Source organism: Sander vitreus, chromosome 18 (assembly GCF_031162955.1).
Source record: "Sander vitreus isolate 19-12246 chromosome 18, sanVit1, whole genome shotgun sequence".
Lineage (NCBI taxonomy): Eukaryota > Metazoa > Chordata > Actinopteri > Perciformes > Percidae > Sander > Sander vitreus.
The window spans coordinates 16,642,331-16,660,412 of NC_135872.1; positions in this window are offsets into that span (position 1 = coordinate 16,642,331).

Below are 18,082 nucleotides of genomic sequence, written 5' to 3' on the forward strand. Positions count from 1 at the left end.
AGAGGCGCTTCCCTTCAGCTTACAAAAAAAAAGAAGCAGATTTTGCATTTCAAAACATCCGTACTCTGGAGTCGTTCAATCTTCAAAAGAACTGATAATGCTGGATGTGCAGTATCAGACGGCTTACCAAAATGATCCAGGAAGACATGAACTGTGAATGTTTATATTTTAGTCTAAACCCATTTACTACATAGTACTTATTCAGTTTTTGTAAAAGAATAAAAGTTACTTCTTCCAAACAACTTTAAATACATTTCATGTTTCTCCCTCAATGATTCTGTGTAGGGTTTTCTCGGCCTCAGTCAGTGAGCTGTTTCCTGTTTTACTGCATCAAACTGTATCAAAATAAACTTCAAATTTTCAAATCCTGATCTTTACAGTGGAAACATACAAAACCCAAAAAATCATATTTAAAAAATAAAGATGAACAAAACTACTATACTGCTATAAATACTTCCCCGACTGCTTATTAGATTTCCCCTTAGTGCAAATTAAACTCACAAAATGGATTATTGCATCAAAACAACACACTTGATTGTTTTCTCTCTGTAAAATTGGTCAAGATTAAAGTCCTACATTTGTTTCATCACTGAGAAAATGCCAGAATATCCTTTTGTCAGGGACAAAAGGATATTCTGACACAATTGACACAGTAACACTGCTGAAATTTTACAGAGAAACAATGCCCATAAGTCACTATTCTAGACTCCCAAGTCACATCTTAATGTGATCTCATCCCTGGGTTACTGTACGTTCTCATCACAGGTGCAGTCTAGTCTGTGGGAGAGGAATGTGCAGATGTCTCTGTGTGTATTCTACAGTATCAACAAGCACGCATGAGAACGTGATGCCTTCTAAAGACAGCTGGAAAGTAGCAATACTTTGCTACTGTTAGATGTGGACTTTGCTTGCACGTTGTGCTTGCACACTTCTCTGGCTTGCATTTGTGTAGTCCAAAATGGACAGTGGATGTGTGTACGTGCTTTTTGGATGCTATGCTAATAAATCCCCCCTTTACTCCAACAAAATCTTTTCTCCATGGCCTTAATACTTGTTTCCAATTTATAATCGGATAACAATTATTTCAACTTTTTCTTCACTGGTATTCTATAAAGGTTTGCTTTGATGGCATTTGGAAATTCCCACCACTACGGTAGTGGGAGTTTTTTTTGGGATAATCTGCTTGTCTGTTAGCCTGGCTGAGGATCTAAGGAGCATAACTTGTGAATCTCAGGTCAGTAGGATCACGAAAGACAGTTCAAAGACACCCCCCTGCTCTAATAGTCTGCAGGAGGCAATACAGATAATGGTTTAGAAACACTAGTGGTTTATTCTTAGCCGCCAATGTACTGTACCTAAACACATTGAAGACTGCAAACAGACACTCACAGAGTGTTTATTGACAACGGGTTCTCACTCCCATCTCGTAAAATAAGGGCGCTTGGTCAGGTGCCTTTGTCGTTCTTATTGACGCTAAAAGTCTCCTTTAGCGTCATATAATGCGATTTAACTAAACGCGCTTGGTCGGGACTATTGGCGTCCCTTTTCACGCAGTTAGGTTAAGGAAAAGGTCGTGGGTGGGCTTACGTTTCCGTGACATGCGGGAACCGGACGGTTGTGTAGCTGACGCTGTAAAGTGTATATCTGTTGCCATGACAACACCAAAAATTTATATAAACGATCTGTACAATGGCTAGGTGGTTTCAGTTTTATACATTATTATAAAACATTGTTCACTGAATTTCGGGTTCTTTATGAGTTAAACTGAGTTGTATTTTGTCTTTTGGTATATTCAGTACGAACAACTTTAGCTACAAGATACAGGACCGGATGTTTTGGTGAGAAGCGAGGAGGAGAGAAATGGCGACCGTGAATAGCGAACTGTTAAGCTCCTGTTTTGTTTTATTCTACTGCTGGTCTACCAGGCGAACACGTTTTCACGGTGTTGCATCATACTTCTATAAGGAATAAAGGTGAATATGGACATCAGTATGAGTGTGGACCAGGGTAGTTATAGTGAAAACGTGGCCTAACTCCATCGTACTGAGGCTTCAGAGTGCAGTTCTGCTTCATATCCTGCTGTGTACTTCAGGCTCCAAAGTGCAGTGCTGTTTCATCCTGAAGTGGACTACAGTTTCAGCATTCAGGTCAGACTGTGAAATATTAAAATTCCACCTCTGGTAATCGATGGACCGTTCCACAACAAAGTTGTAAAGAAACGATGATTGCAAATGTTAAAAGGTGCTCAGGACTGTAGATAAGTATTGATAAAAGAACCAAAGTCTTGGTACAGTAAGAGCTTTATTTTGTCATTCAAATAACACATTTCATAGTGTCAAGTAGGGCTGGGCAATATCTCAATATTATATCGAGATCGTGATATGAGACTAGATATCGTCTTACAGTAAAGTGATGTCATTTTCTGAACTTACCAGACTGTTCTAGCTGTTCTATTATTTGCCTTTAACCACTTAGTCATTATATCCACATTATGATGGTTATTTATCTAAAATCTTAATGTGGAAGATATTTTGTGAAAGCACCAATTGTCAACCTTAAAATATCGTTGCAATATTGACATCGAGGTGTTTGGTCAAAAATATCGTGATATTTGATTTTCTCCATATCGCCCAGCCCTAGTGTCAAGGGTGTTTTGGTTATAAGTTTTGAATGTAATTATAAATTAAGTTGAGCAAAGTGATCCATTGTCAACTGCGGGAATTCATGTGTTAGTAGTTACTCTGTTCTTCTACTTAAGGTGTTAATTACTGAAAGGTTTAAAAAATGTCAAATCAGAGTGAATCTTCGTCTCAATATGGTGAGGTAGCTGAACAGAATGATTCCCCTTCAGAAGAGTACATAGTCTTAAACTCTACTAACGCAACGGAGAAGGAGAAGTTAGAGAGTGTTGGAACGAGAAAATCCATCCGTGAGAAACATTTAACAGCTAAGATGCTGGACCTTAAAAAGCAAGAATTAGCTCAAAGAGAATGAAAATTCAAGTCAGCATATGCATATGAGAAATGGAAAACTGAAGTTATGGATGCTCGTACAAAATTAAAGCAAGAGTGCTCTGAAAGTGACTGGTTCCACAGCTTCCAGAGCAACTGTACAAAGCCACCACTCCAACCATCTCTCAGAGTCATCAAGTTGGCTGCTAAGAAAGCTGAAATGAACCCTCTGTGTTCTCTGGTGACCCCCTGAAATTCACAGAATGGAGCACAAGCTTCAAGGCTCTCATAGAGAGACGATGCTCGAATCCTGTATAGATAGGTTGTTTTACCTACAAAAGTACATTGGCGGAGAGGCAAAGTCTGCTCTAGACGGCAGCTTCTACAGGAAGGATGAAGAGGCCTATCAACAAGCATGGGAGAAGCTAAATGCCAGATATGGTCACTCCTTTGTGGTTAAGCTTATCAGGTGGCCAAAAATTGTCAAGGGTTTCCAGGTACTAAACGACTGCGAAGAGAGTCAGAAGATGCTAGTCAAACTTCCTGACTGGGTAACGTCTAGCTGGAATCGTTATGTCACACATCAGCTGGATCAAGCCAAAGACTATCCAAGCTGTAGAGAGTTTGCTTCAGTCATTGTACAGGAAGCACGCATATGGAGAAACCAAGCGTCCAAAGGCAAACACATTTGCCACTAATGTGAAGGCCTCTGAAGCATCAAGCATCACATTCAAGCCCAGTAATGTTGATGATGAGAACAAGAAAGATTCCAACAAATCAAAGAAATGGAGCACATCAGCTAATAACTCAAACATGGGAAAGTGTATGTGTTGTGGGGAAAACCAGTCCCTACATAAATGTCAAAGGCTAATGGAAAAGTCTGTGGAGGAAAAGAGAAAAGTGGTCTTGGATAATAAGCTCTGTTTTGCATGCCTAAGAAAAGGACACAACTCCAAGGATTGTAAGAACAAAGCCATGTGTAGCATATGCAAAAGGCACCATCCAACTCCATTGCATGAAGATCGTCCGTCAGGAGAAAAATCTTCACCAAGTGTCTTGCAAGTGGAAGAGACAAATGCATCTTGCATTATCCTGCAACATGCCTTCAAAGAAGAGTTGCATATACTCAGCCAGGAATCAGGAAAACTGCCTTGTAACCACCAACTGTATCAGCTTGACTCATTCGTCCAAGATGGTGTTGGAGAGTGGGAGGACGACAGAGGAGAGCATCTGCTCCTCTTGATCTGAGACACCCAATTGTTCTTCCAAGAGATGGTGTTGTCACACGGCTCATCCTTGCACACCATCACAATAAAACACAGCACCAAGGCAGAGGACAAACCCTCAATGAACTGAGAGCAAATGGATACTGGATTATTGGCTGTAGTAAGGCAGTAACACAGCACATAAGGCAGTGTGTTCCCTGTAGAAGAGCTTGTGGGCCACCAGAAGAACAGTGGATGTCAGATCTACCCACAGACCGTGTTGATCCTTCACCACTGTTCACCTACTGCGGCATGGGCTGTTTTGGTCCGTTCTATACTAAGCAAGGTCGCAAGGAACACAAATGGTATGGTCTCCTGTTCACGTGCCTATGCTCCAGAGCAGTCCACATAGAGATGTTGGAAGACATGACGACTGATGCATTCATCAATGCCTTACGGCGTTTCTTAGCCATCCGTGGAGCTGTTCGACATATCAGATCCGATCAAGGATCCAACTTTGTGGGAGCAAGAAATGAATGGGAAAGAGCTCTAAACAAAGTAAACAAAGAAAGAGTAAATGCATATCTGGCAGATAAGCAGTGTGACTTCCTCATGAATGTGCCAGGCTCAAGTCATGTTGGAGGCATATGGGAACGGCAGATCAGGACAGTCAGGGCTGTGTTATGCTCAGTCATTGCACACAGTGCTGGAAGGTTGAATGATGGTTCTTTAAGGACATTCCTTTATGAAGCCATGTCCATTGTAAATAACCACCCACTCACTGTTGACAGTATTAGTGATCCCACAAGCTTAGAGCCACTAACACCCAACCATCTGATTACCATGAAATCCTCTGTTCCTCTGCCTCCACCGGGTAAATTTGTAGAGGAAGATTTGTATGCCAGAAAGCGATGGAGACGAGTGCAATATCGGTCCAAACTATTCTGGAAAGGAATATCTTGCCAACATCGCTTAGGCAAATGTGACATGCTTCAAGACACAACGTGCAAGTTGGCGATATTGTGATTGTCAAGGAAGGAGAGCTCCCTCAAAACAAATGGAAACTTGCCAGAGTTCTTGAGGTTCGTAAGGATGATGACGGACTAGTTAGGAGAGTTACGCTACGGATAGGAGAGCGGAAGTTAGGGAAAGGAGCTCTCATCAAGCCATCCGTTGTTGAACGACCCATTCAAAAGTTAGTGGTTCTTGTAGAGAGCAGCTGAATCCAAAAAAATTAAAAATAAATAAACCATCAGCCTCTTATCTCAGTCAGTCACTCGTGTATCCCTTTCTTAGTGTAGGGAATCAAGTTTAACTTGTGTATGAAAAACCTTTTTCCCAATTGATATTATAACATGCAACTGTGTGTTGAGATATTTACATGTCAATTTGACTGAAGAGTTTTGTACACTGTTGATTAACCATATTGCTCAGGTTCTTTGAGTGATCTTTAACAAAGTGCTTGGAAATTACCATTGATTTGTTTGAAGAGTGTGTAATGTATTAAACTTCTGGTTATTAATTTAATCAAAGGTAATTTGGTGCGAGTGTAGCTGATGCTGGAAAGTGTATATTTGTTGCCATGACAACACCGAAAATCAATATAAGCGATCTGTACGATTGCTAGGTGGCTTCAGTTTTATACATTATTATAAAACATTGTTCACTGAATTTCGGGTTCTTTATGAGTTAAACTGAGTTGTATTTTGTCTTTTGGTATATTCAGTACAAACGACTTTTATTTTAGTACGCTACAAGATACAGGACCGGATGTTTTGGTGAGAAGTGCGAATGGAGGAGAGAAATGGCGACCGTGAATAGCTCCTGTTTTGTTTTATTCTACTGCTGGTCTACCAGGCGAACACATTTTCACGGTGTTCCATCATACTTCTATAAGGAATAAAAGTGAATATGGACATCAGAATGCTTCCGTGACATACGGGAATAACTGGACGGTTGGGTTTAGGAAAAGGTCGTGGGTGGGCTTACGCTTCCGTGACATACGGGAATAACGGGACGGTTAAACAAGAAAGACTTTAGGAAACGTGACAAGCGGGATACGAACCCCGGTCTCCTAGTTGAAAGTCCTGTGTTTGACCCATCCCCCACTCCCACCCCCAACCAACCTCCCTATGTGGAATTACGGCCTTACATACTACTCGCTAAACCCCGTGTAGCTGCCTGCTCTCCCCGGTACGTTATACAAACACGCTGAAGGATGCCTTTTTCATTGCTTCAGACCCTGACAGCCACTGTCCAAACGTCCATATTTTAGTTCGGAGTGAGAATGGGTTGTTATTGAAGAATCTGCCTCCTGACTCTTCCTCTCACATCTACATGTGAACTTCCTGCTCCTCTTCACTGCCGTCTGTGTAAGGCAGCAGCTTTACAAAAAGTCAAAAATCCAACAAGGGAAGGTATCAAATTAGAGACACTTGATCAGTTTCCATGGTAAACTCACAAACAGAGTCCCTGTAGAGGGAAATACTCTACTGGCTGCCGTTACTGGCAGGTCCTCAGGAAACACCAGCAAAAGCCATTTTCCAATTACAGTAAGTCTTTTCATCACTCTTCTCAAGTAGCCGTGTGGCACTGGCTACAAGCCACCGCGGCTTCTTGGATCCAATTCAAGCACAGAGAGATGGAAAGGGAATTTTGGGCCTTTTTTGTTATTTGAGGATACAGTTATTTATATAGACAAAGCTATTAGCGTCAGACTGAATACTTCAGTGAGAGCTATGGGCTTTCTGGTTATCCTGAAATGGCCTGTGACATGGGTCAAACAGGAGTGTATCGGATTCTATTCATATACACATTAGAAAAACAAGACTTGGGTGTCCTGATGGCCGAAGGGTTTAAGACACTGATCATGTAATCTCAACATCCCCAATTTGAGTCTGGCCAGGTGCCTTCTTTGCACATCTTCCCCCATCTTTCTTTCCACTTGTTTCCTTTCATCTCTCTACAGTCTCAGCTACCCAGTTAAAGAGAAAAAAAAAGCCCAAAAACATCTAAAACAAAAGTTAGCTAGCAGTTCTGTGGGGGTGTACTAAGAAACAGTGGTGTTTTCTGCTACATGCTAACGCCAACATGCTCATAGTGATAATGCTAACATGCCGATTTAGCAGGCATAATGTTTACTGTGTCCACAATTTCAATGTAGCATGTATGAATGCTGACATTTGCTAATTAGCACAAAACACAAAGCTTGTGTTAACATTTCATTAGCTTTGCAGGTATTTGGTCATTAATGTACGCATCGAATTTCATGCCAACCCACTAATAGTTGTCAAGTCTGTTCCCTATTAACCAGCATTATCTCTGCCGTTAGCACATGTGGGCCAAAATATTCTTTTTTGGAATAAGATAAAGTGATTTGGCAACAGATTTTGTAACACTCTGCTAAAATCACTTTTATTTAGAGCAGACAGTTGGAGGAGCTTTGAGTGAACAGCTGTGCTGTAGGAATGAATCTAACTCCTCTTTCAAGGACATCTCACCAGTTGTGCTTGAGAAAAAGTGTTTCTTTCTCTAAATGCTCCCTGACCAGCAATGCCAACCTTGTCTGGGGATTTGAAGTATATCCTGTAAGAAGCCTGCAACCTTCAACGTTTGATCCCTCATTTTGTATCCTGTCTTTCACAATAAAAGTCATTTAACTCATTCCCTGGTCAAGAAGTGAAACATCTTTGGACCATCTGTTCTCTCTCAAAATAATCAAAATCACTATTACACAATCCTAAATGTGTAATGATGCCTTGATAATACGCTCTAATAAGATGGAATTATTCTCGAGAAAGCTAGCTGTGAACTCCACAGAGCTTTATTTATCCGAGACTTCTCTTCTAATCTAATGGTGTAAAACAAAAGGCCTAGTTTTTACACTCACACTTGAAGGCATCACAGGTCCTTAGAATCAGCAAATGAGCGACCTCCGCCAGTCACCGACTGAGGGGGAGTATGCGCGAGAGACAGAGGGAGGAGGAGAGGAATGTTAGATGGAGTGGGGCAGTTCAGTAGTCATGCTTACTTAACTTTGCGGGTTAATTACCATACTGACAGATTGATTACTCAGAGTGACAGAGGAGGGGGGTCTGGCAGCAGCTCCCAGCTGTACTCCTTAACCTTCAAACAGTGTATGTGTGTGTGTGTGTGTGTGTGTGTGTGTGTGTGTGTGTGTGTGTTTGGGGGAGAAAGTGAGACTGCAAATGGGAATTGCAGAGTGTGTGAAATTGTTGTGAGAATAATAAATGGTATAAAAAGAATAGTATTTCCAGACCTCAGTGGATGTACATCATTGCCTGGTTGACTGCAACATTTGTCTCTCTTTGTGGTTGTGTGTAGATGTGTGTGTTGGACACCTGGAGCTTGAATAGAGTGTTTAGGATGTCTGTATCCGTATACTTTTCAGTTCAAGGGTCGCTGCAAAGGTCCTCCATGTCACTGCAGTTGGAAAACAAACACATCAACAGACACACACACGCGATCATTTTCTTGTCAGCAGGTTCTGGCTCTGGCCACATGATTGTGTTAATCATCATTAACGTGTGCTGCAGCAGATACAGCATACACACCAACACCAATTAAACAATTACAAAGTCTCTGCATAACACATACAGATAGTAGACACAAATGTGTATAAGAATACACAGTAAATTCACATTTGGATTTAAACTGTTTTTTGTTATTTACAACAGCAAACATGGTTACATGAAACAAGTCACGTACTCACAACCTCATTGACTAACCCTGACACACAGATGTGTGTTGACACTAGTTTCAACACAGCTGTTTTATATTTAGTATTAAGCTTTATGTGGTACACAAGAGGTCTGTGTATGTCTTTGTGTTTTGTATATGTATTCAGGAGTGTTCATGTGTACTTTAACATATAATAAATGAATAAATAGGATAAAAATATATATATCCACCTTTGAGCTCTTACATCTGCAGCTTGCTGCTACCCTGCATAACCTCACTGACCTCATCCTCTGACATTTCAGATCTTCTGAGCAGCGATCCGAGGGATGAGCCAAGAGACGAAGAAGGAAGTAGCTTAAGTGTTTTTTTGTCTTCCTCTGTTGGGGGATCAAAGTGCCTGCTATAAGAGCCGTCTCTCTCATAAGGAGGATTAGTACGAATCAAATGCAGCTCTGGCTCAGCCCTTGCCGTCTTCCACTGAAGGAAGGAAGAGGAGGAGGAGGGGTGCTTTCCCATACGACCACTTACACGCACAAGGGGGCTAAAATGGCAACTCATTTGGAAAATATCCTGTAAAATATTTTGGAAAGCGCTGCGTATAAGATTGTGATATCCACACACACAAACCTTATTTTTGATGTTATGATGGGCCAGTTTGTTGGGGGAAGCCCTTGTTATGCCAAGCACAGATCAAATGAAATGCTGGAGAGTTGAACAAGTACACTGTGCGCACCCTCTTTGGTGTGTGCGTGCGTGCATGTGTGTGTGTGTCTGTGTGTGTGTGTGTGTGTGTTTGTGCACGCCTTGTGTGTGTGTGTGTGTGCACGCACAAACACACACACACACACACACACACACACACACGCACACACACACACACACACTTTGTGTCTTTGCAGTATATGAGGTAATGAGAGTTAATGCTTTAGCCAGAATAAAAAATTGCTGCCACTTGAACCCCTTTTCATTGACCAGAGGTGAGAAACATCTACAGCTCTGTAATTTCCATTCGTTAAATTTGTTCAGTAAATATCAGAAACTAACTCCTCAACACATTACATAGCAGTGGAAAACCCTAGGTTCATGCCTATATTAGGCCGTTCTATTTGACATCAAATTAAAGTGACGTGCGGTGCAGCTGTCTGCCCCACCTGGCCAGCACCCTCACCACATGCAGGTGACTCTGTCTGTGTGTGTGTGTGTGTGTGTGTGTGTGTGTGTGTGCACGTGGACACAGTGTGTTCCTCTGAAGCATGGAATGGTTGTCCATGGAATGGACTGCTATAATAGTGCTGTCCGAGCAGTGTGACATTTTTGTGCCTCGTCGTTCCTCCCCGACACAGTGTATCTGCCAAAACCCCATTGGTCACACAGTCCTAACCTTGTCGGACCATGACAAGCACACCATCACACTGACAATCATCATAATAAACACTATGGATCTGTGGTCAAAAGATGAGACGGGGGACCGACTCTGCAGGGTGATGGAGGAATTCTTTCCCACTGGTGCCAAATGGACTAAATGTTTATGCATTTATGGAACCATGAGAGTGTTGGGATGTCTGGTAGACGAGGAAGAACACACTGTAGGGAATGTAGCACACATACTGTCAGATCACAGAGGGACATGAACTAGGTCATTTGATTTTATCAACAGCATGGATGGTTTACTGGACTGGGACAGATCTAAATGTATCACATTCTTATTCAAACACAGAAAAAGTATACATGCTGACTTTCAAATATATGTATCATAATCACTCTGCTTTTATCGCTCTAATTATTAAAATTCTAATAATAAAATTGCATTTGCTTTCTTGCAGAGACTTAGATGGGAAGCTTTATACCACTCTTGCCAAACCTTCAAAGCTCACTAATTAACATGTTATATAGCATTAGATACATCTGTACAAAAACATGTAAAAATGTAAAAGTTTTTTTTTTTACTTTATGCTAAGCTAAGCTAGCTGGCTACTTGCTTAAGCTTCCTATTAAGTGTAAAGACATGAGAGTGGAATTGATATTCTCATGTTACTCGGCAAATATGTGACTAAGCATATTTTCCAAAATAACACAAAACACTAACAATATATCCAATAAAATAGCATGTGCAAATACAGAAAAAAAAGAATAAAAAAAAGGCAGAAACATTATACGATGTAATTAAACAAGGCACTTAAAGCAGATTATTAAGATGATAGAAATACCTTTTTATAAAATATTTCTTAGCTGGTTCTCCTAAGCTTATATAGACTTATAGTTCATTTAAATCCTGCCTGCGTTGAACCTAACTATGATAAATAAAAATGAACAAGCTTAAGCAAGCAAACCCAAGACTGAAAGCAGCAAATGAACTGTGTGTGTACACACAAGCCTCAGTGTTGTTGGGGGGTTGCCAGGCTTGTAGTTGTGCCGGGTCAACACACGTTTCTTTCTAAAGTGACAACCACAGGGGCTGACATGTTCAGAGCTGTTTCACTTTGTTTCCTTTTTATACACAAACAAGGTCCCACTGTCATCACTCCATCCTTCAAATACCAAAGGGCCCCCTCAAGAGTATGGTCTCAGTGTTGGCCTCGAGTCGGGCCCCATGATTTCTCAGGGAAAGCACATCCCCAAGGAGGGAACTTTTGCTCAATGCAAGCTCAGGTATTTTCTTCTCTCCAGGATGTAAGCAGCCTCACATCCAGTATAACAGAATATATATAACATACTTGGCCAATCCTGCTCCCATCACCACATTCTTACACAGAAAGGTTTTCTTCATTGAAAGGTGCCTTCAGAAGGACAATGGCCACCTCCCCCCTGATGTCTTGTAACATTCGGATTGCATTACACTCTGACTGACATAGCAACACACCCTCCCTGATTGTGTTTTACAGCTGGTAGTCAATCTCTCACCCTGTAAACCTGCCGGCCTGTGTCAGTGTGTGTTAGTGGGAGTTTTCTCACAGGTTATCACTCTTACAGCTGTTTTTTCTTGTTCGGTGGCTGTAATTTAAGCTACTCTGCAATGATAATGGATTTAACAGGTTCCTTTTAACAGCACCCTGACCAGATGTGCTCTGCAGCCTCAGGATAGACTGCTAAGTATCACTATGTCTTCATTTCGTCTAAGGTGGTCCTCCATTTTCAACCAGGTAAGTCTCGCCTAGAGGTCCTCGCTACACCTCTTAACTACCCTTAACTTTCACTACGTTTATAGCCTGATCTGATCCTCTCCGAACTCTTTTCTTCACAGCTCATCCACCCTGAAAACTCAACCTTAAAGGGATAGTTCGGATATTTTTGAAGTGGGGTTATATGAGGGCTGCCTGAAGGTAAAGCACTAAAAAAAATCGAAATATGGTAAACACTTAAACTGTTAAACCTTTTTAGGCTTTTTTGGTGGCTAAAATATGTTAACTCCTACCCCGGTCAACAGCAGTATCTTGCTTTGCTTCCGTGTGATCTGTTTCTCCAAACTGGGGGGCGTGCTGGCCGACATCCACTGTAGTAATACACTGACTATGTATAAGTACCTCAGACAACCCCACTTCAAAATATCCGAACTATCCCTTTAAGACTCAAGCCAGCAACACATCCATGTGCTGATAATCTTGTTTTCAAATTCCTTATATGTCATGTCTTTACAACTAAAATCGAATTACTTCAAGCTTAAAGTTCACAGTATGAGTCGCTCTCTTGTAGTCACGTATTTATATTCCACCTGAAGCAACTTCTCTTAAACAAATAGTTCAACATTTTGGAAAATACACTTACTTTCTTTATTGCAGAGAGTTGGGAGAGGTGATTGATACCACTCTCATATTTACATTAAATATGAAGGTCGAGCTAGGAGATGGATAATTTAGCTTAGCATAAAGACTTAAAAACGAGGGAACAGCTAGCCTGGCTCCATCCAAAGTTAGCTAAATCTTTATAGGGAACCAGCACTTCTAAAGCTCAATATTTAACACATTTTAACACACAAAAAAACAAAGTTTAAACCCCCACGTACCCTCACAGGTGCTTTCAGTTATGTTGCTGATTAGACCTACAAAGCTCTGCTGGGATTTATTTATGATTTATGTGAGGTCATTATGTACTAATAAAAAAGACAAAGTTGTAAATTGCCCAACAACAAAACTAACAGGAGAGCCCAAGTGCCGAAATTTTTTTTCTTGTTGCACATGATAATAACTCGTGTGTACAAATTATTATCTTGTGTGCATAAGATAAAAAAATATCTTCCGGCATCCTGAAGGCTCCATAATTTAAAGTGCTCATATTATGCTCATTTTCAGTTTCATAATTGTATTTAGAGGTTGTACTGGAATAGGTTTATGTGGTTTAATTTTCAAAAAACACCATATTTTTGTTGTACTGCACATTGCTGCAGCTCCTTTTTTCACCCTGTGTGTTGAGCTCTCTGTTTTAGCTATAGAGTGAGGCATCTCACTTCTGTTCCATCTTTGTTGGGAGTTGCACATGCGCAGTAGATACTCACTTAGTCAGTGCTTGGGCACAGACATTAGGGGAGGGTGTAGACTAATATGACTAGATAGAACTACGTGTGAAAGTTACGGACATGGCGGCAGTAGTTCAACCATACATGTTCGAACCAGAATCGGATCCTGAAGGAGGGGAGTCTCCTGCAGAACCTGAGACTCAGAGAATTCAAATGTTTCGGCCAATGACGTAGACGGCCCTGCCGATTTTGACCAGCTCAACTGGAGACTGAAGGAAGGATGCATTCAGAAACCCGTATCTCACTCAAAACAGCATGGTGTGTATGCGTGTGGAAGCACCAGAGAGACAAAATAACACCCCAAATCCCAAAGAAAGTGTTTTTTTTTCATAATATGGGCACTTTAACACTCGGGCAGGGGCCATTTTGCATAGTGAGTACTGTTACTTTTGAATCTTTAAGTACACTTCCACCACTGCACAAAAGACACAGAGCTCTTGGAGAAGAGATCAAGGAGGCAGAATGATGCAGCCAGGAGTAGGGCGTTATTATGGATTCCACTGCAGTTCTAGGCAAGACCTGCCCTATGAAGCAGCCCGATTGGTTGAGGTTAGCCGTTGACCTCAAGTAGTTAAGGTTAGCCAATTGGTCAGGGAATAGGACCTGAACAACGCCTGGCCAATCGTAGCGCGCAAATGCTATTGAAGGCCGGGTCTTGCCTAGAACTGCAGTGGGTTCCATAATAACGCAAGAGGAGGCTATGACAGGCATTTAGCCCCACCTTCAATAGTGGCCATTCAGAACAGGTATAAACACTTTTCAGACATGATCAGACAACACTTTGTACTAAGTAGTCTGCATACTAATACCCTGACATCTGAATGCTCTAACCATGCATTCTTATCTGTAGTCTACATAACTACTGTTTCCTCCAAATAGAAGTGACATATTTGAGAGGTAATACCTACCAGGTTAATAAATCTTCCTATATCTTATGAACAAGGATGATAATAGAGTTTGTGCATTCACTTTATGAAGCATCTCAACCTAAATGGCCACAAAGCCAGCATTTCTATGCTCTTAACCTTTCCCAGATGTGCGAGTCAACAGAGAGAGGAGGGTGTGGATGAAGAAGGTGCAGCAAGATGGGAAAATATCGCTGAAAAGAAAGAAAGAGTGAAGCCGTGGGAGAATGTAGCGGGGTGAGTGAGGAGGGGAAAGAGGCTGTCACTGCCTCCAGCAGTGAGGCAGGGGGCCAGAGGTGAGAGAGATGGGGGTCTCTGCTGTCTGGTTGGTGGGACCACAGGGAATGACAGAATTATTAGGATGAGCATCTGACAGGAAATAAATACAGTGTGGGCAGAATCGCCGAGAGGCAGCCAGCCAGACATTGTTGAAAACTACAATAAACTGTGCAGCACGGATTAAAAAAACTTTTCATAGTGTGCTGCACCAGAGAATTCTTAACCTTTGCTGCTCAGACTGAAAGCAAATCATTTATTTCTTCCAGAGGGCATCAGATAAATGCTCTCATCTGTCGGTTTCTTCATTTTATTTATGAACTACACTGTTGACTTTATCCAGTTTAATAAAAACTGTTAATTAGAGATAATTATTTTTGAGAGAAAAAAAAATCCCATTTTGAGTCTGTTTGGAAAACATTGCTTCATTAATCTTGTTCTGGTCATGTTTGTTGAGGTTGTTAAAAGACGTCACTGCGTGGGTTACGTTCCATCATGTTGTGTCTGGATTTGTTGTCATGTGTTGATTAACAGATGGAGCAGGAAGACAACTGGATACCTCTGTAGCTTCGCTGTGTAAGGGTCATCCATCCTCTCTGTCATTTGTACAAGGATATTTGAGAGGAAAAGAATGAAAGGCATGGAGAGCACAAAGACAGAAGAGAGCGGTGACTTTGAAGAATCCTCCTCGTATGTGTCATTGTCAAGACAGCGGAATCTGGGACCCCTAAGCAACACAAACAAACAGCTGAAACACTCCACGGCACTGCTTCTGACACAGTCAAGGAACGACATGAAAGAACATTTTTCTCATTCTGCTGAAGACATGACTTATGTGGCATTCTTTTTTTTAGTTTTCGTCTCTTTTTTTTTTTTTTGCAGGCACAGCACTGGCTTACAGCAACCCCCAGTTTAACAATTAGTAAGGTTATTGGAAAGGCTGGAAAATGTAACAATCATAGAAAAATGGTCAATTAGCTTCAAACAGGGCAACTGATACATTATCCGGTCATGTTCACAATTTAACTAGCTTAAATGTCTGGACATAAAAATTGAAATGCCTTTGTAGCTTCAATGTAACTCGATGTGTTGCTTTGATGTGGTTCTGACATCCCAGAATGACTCCACGATAATGAAATCAAATGACTGTGCTAATGCTTCCTGGCCAGGAGATGAGGATATCGCTCATACAATTTGTAATACTTCCTGACCACTAAACACACAGACAGCAGAGGCCTTCCAAGAGCAGTGTGTGAAAAGCAAATAAAAAGAAATGGATGTTAGAGTATGTTATGAGTCAGTTTAAGACAACTTTGTTATGTTGGATCAAATATCTACTGAACTAGAATCTTCTGCCTCCAATGTTTTGTTTTACAAGCCAATTTCCTAGTAGGTGGTTGGATGTCTAAAGAAAGTTGAAGCCAATGTTGTTTTGATTGAAGAGTTGTCACTGTTTATCCGAGCGGTAGTCTGGTTCCAGACCTCTAAATTGCTGCTCAGAGCTCAAATTTCGTCAGTAATTCAAATGGGTCAGTAGTTGTGCTCTTTGACTGCTCTTTCTCTGGTTGGAGAAACCACCAATCAGACAACCAGAGCTTTGTAAGTAAGATTTCAAATGAGAGCGTTATCTTTCTGTGCCAGAGCCAGAAAAATGGTTCCAGAAAATGGTTCCAGAAACATGGCGACAAGCATGAAAGTGACGCAGGTTGTTCCAAGCCCACAAAAACAAATTCTTAAATCAACATATTTCTTGAAGTAACAAAAATTTGAAAAAGATTTCAGGTGGACAGATATGTCTGAATGGGTAACAGCTAGCATGAATAAAATGACGAGATAATGTAGTGAAACAAAATGGCACATCAGTCAGATTTTCAGGCTACTGAGAGGTAGCTTGGAAACAAGAGTCTACAGCCATGGTAGTGGCTCCGTGAGGCTGTACTTTGCTTTGAGCTAAATACTAACATCTCCATACTAACATGCTTACAGTAACAATGCTAATATGCTGATGTTTAGCAAGTAATATTCATCATCTGTGTAGAATCTTAGGCAGTCCACAGTTGGTGTCAAAGGTGTCAAAGATGTCAATGATGGCGACGCTATAGGGAAAAAGTCACAGGAACACCAAAGTTTTAATGTCTGTACAAAATGTCATGACAATCCATCCTGTAGTGCAGTGGTTCCCAACCTGGGGTCCGGGCACCCCTCAGGGGGGCGGCAAAGATCACAGGGGTGCGCAAGTCTTTATCTGGTTTGAGGTTGAGGTAAAAACAAAAATATGTGCACATGTTAAACAAATTATGATAATACACTAGAATATATAATTTATACAAAAGTCTGTATAAAAACTATATATTTTTGTTCTCGCTTAAAATTGTAGGCAGGCTACTTAGTAGGCCAAACCTCCGGGACCTCTTAACCTGTGACCCTTGCTGTCATCAGGTCAGCTGCTAGCTGCTTGCTGCTATCATTGTCGTTTTTCCTGCCGTCACGGCATCACTATTTTATGAATGAAACATGGTGGAGAAACGTAAAAACGCTGATAACTCCTCTGTATCAAAAAAGGAAAGTAAGGCTCTATCTCGAGAGTTACCTCATCTTCGGTTTCGGGGTGGGGGGGGGGCTCAGCTTTTCTTAGACATGAGTAGCCAAGGAAAAAAGGTTGGGAACCACTGCTGTAGTGGTTGAGAAATTTCAGTATGAAACAAAGTGGTGGACTGAAAGACTGACCAAATTTTCCATTCCCAGAGCCAAGCTACTAATGTGGCTAAAAACATGAAAAGATGGCACTACAGCTATGCACTTTGTTTCCTCAAAAACAAAACAATTCTCCAATTCATTTCAGTTTAATTTATAGTTTCAAAACATAACAGAAGTTATCTCAGTACACTTTACAGATAGAGTAGGTCTAGACCACTCTGTACTTTACAGAGACCCAACTATACCCCCCATAGCATTTAAGATTAAAATTCCCAAATCACTTTTGAAAATGCAAATCAAGACACAGAATACAGACTTGACGCATGAATGCACAGTTATTATACTGTACATGTGTTTTGGGACAAGAACAGAGTTCTTTAATTAAAAGGGGCCAAGCAGTCACTGCTGTGCAACAGGCATGAAGCTAGAGCAACATCCGTGAAAAGTACATTTTCTGTTCTATACCATACAGACAAAATATCCTTTTAGTACATTTAATTAAGCAAACTAGTGTTTGCAACAGCCAAAGGGTGTGTGTGTCTACTCATCAGCATTATCTTTAGCAATCTAAAAACTAATATTATTCTTTATGTTTTTTTTAGTTTTTTTTAAAGTGACCACCATGCTTCTATGAAAAAGAGATAATTTAATTTCCAGCAGGGCCTCAGTCCACAGAGGTATTCTCTGCTTGGAGCAGATCTGCTAGGATCCCCTGTCAGGATGTAAAGACTAACATAGGATCTCTGTTGGGAACACTGCACGGCTCTTGCTCTGGGTACATGTCTTCTGTGTATGTCTTTTTTTGTACTTGAAGATGACAAAGATAATTTAATTTCC